Here is a 1804-nt window from a genome sequence, read left to right as displayed (position 1 = left end):
CATCCTCAGTTGCCAGCCCTTTCTGCGTGCGCCTCCGTACCTCTGCACTTTACTTCCACACCTCCTCTGAGTCTCAGTGTGCTTTTCTCTTTCCTTCTAGTTGTAGACTTTCCACTCAGCCAGCCTTCCTGTGGTTCTGGATGATGTCCATTTTGTCTTTTAGTTGTAGTTTTGAAGTGGTTGTGCAAGGCAGCAATTTCAGGTGTTTACCTATGCCGCCATCTTGGTTTCTCTCGTAATGTAAATATCTGATATGCAGGATGGTCTTAGGTGACCCCTATGAAAGGGTCATTTGACCGCCAAAGGGGTCGTGACCCACAGTTTGAGAACCGCTGCTCTAGAGTGATGCTACTTAGAAGGGCTTTGTGGGAAGAGGTAAAGATGAGTGGAGCTGTGAAGGCTAGGTGACAAGAGCTGGACAGAACATTCTCTAGAGGGATAGATGGGCACTGCAGGAGCAATTCTGGGCAGGCACATGGGTGTATGTGGACAGTGCCCAGCCTGGCTGGGGTGATTAGGACTGAGAGGTGGAATGCACTGATGTAGTGGGGGAAGGGAGAGAGGACAAGGCTGCATTAGAGGAGTCAGGCAGGGTTATAACAGTCCAAAACCAGGCTGGTGGTTGGGGCTTGGTGATGGTCTAGTAATCTAGTTGTCATGGTGCACACCGGCTTCAGAGGGCTTAGCAAGAACCATGCAAGGGCTCATTGGGAGAAATCTGTGGGCGGAGCTGGCACAGGTGGAATCAGCTGTTGAATACTGTTAGGAGAGTAGTTTAGCTTGAATATGGGCCTGCTATCCCAACTGAAAGGGTTGCCACCTTCCAGACCCTGGAGAGTCAATTGTCCAGGCAAAGTCCAGCCCAGGGGCTATGCAGGGTTAGGGAGGAGCAACGCAGTCCGTGACTTAGGATAAAGGGCACATCGGTAAGAGACGGCAGCAAGGGTGCACGCCTGAAGCTTTGTGGGCCTTACTACTGTGCCCCAGCAGCTGCACCAAGCATCTTCCAACTGCAGCTTGAACTGAATCTGCACCTGAGGTTTTCTATTGCCATTTTAAAAAACCATACTCGAAACTCTCACATTGTCTATGCAGAGTACCAGGAGTGATGGGAAATATAAATAAATAGCTTCCTTGATTCCGAATTTTGAAAGGTGAATGAATTAATTTGCCCTTTGACCGCATTTGGGGCTAGTAGTGGAGCTTTCTAATGAAAGAGTGGGCAAGCCCAGATGGGCAGTTTGGCTGGACCATGGGGCACCTCAGATAATTTCCAATTCTGGATCACAGCAACTGTGTGTCAGCTTTATAACTCTTTATGGGTCTTCTTAGTCCACTCGAAATGGCCTGTGTTTGCCACACTAGTATGGAGACTTCTGTGTCAGTATTTCTTAGCCTCTTTTTTCTGATCTCCTCCCTTCCTCCATGACATTTCAATACCACAGATACATGTATATATGTTTCTATACTTGGGGGTGATGTCACCCATATTGAGGTTGCATGATCCCCATAATTCCAGCTTGTCCACAGAGAAGCCCTTCAGTGAGAAAAGAGAATGTGTAAGAGCTGGACCGAGGGGTCCCCAGGCCCCATGCTTGTTTCTCGGTGACTCGAGGACAGTGGTTCTCAACCTTCTGGCCCTTTAAATACAGTTCCTCATGTTGTGACCCAACCATAAAATTATTTTCGTTGCTACTTCATAACTGTAATGTTGCTACTGTTATGAATCGTAATGTAAATATCTGATATGCAGGATGGTCTTAGGCGACCCCTGTGAAAGGGTCGTTCGACCGCCAAAGGGATC

The 1804-nt window shown here is 48.1% G+C and overlaps 1 protein-coding gene across 1 annotated transcript in view; it reads left to right on the top strand.

Moving 5' to 3' along the window:
• The window catches only part of RPIA (ribose 5-phosphate isomerase A), a 32267-nt gene that overhangs the window by 17884 nt on the left and 12579 nt on the right, over positions 1–1804 (top strand). The window lies entirely within an intron of this gene.

Source organism: Myotis brandtii, unplaced genomic scaffold (assembly GCF_000412655.1).
Source record: "Myotis brandtii unplaced genomic scaffold, ASM41265v1 scaffold9706, whole genome shotgun sequence".
Lineage (NCBI taxonomy): Eukaryota > Metazoa > Chordata > Mammalia > Chiroptera > Vespertilionidae > Myotis > Myotis brandtii.
The sequence above is the reverse complement of the archived record's forward strand: the minus strand, read 5'-3'. Positions and strand labels throughout refer to the sequence as shown.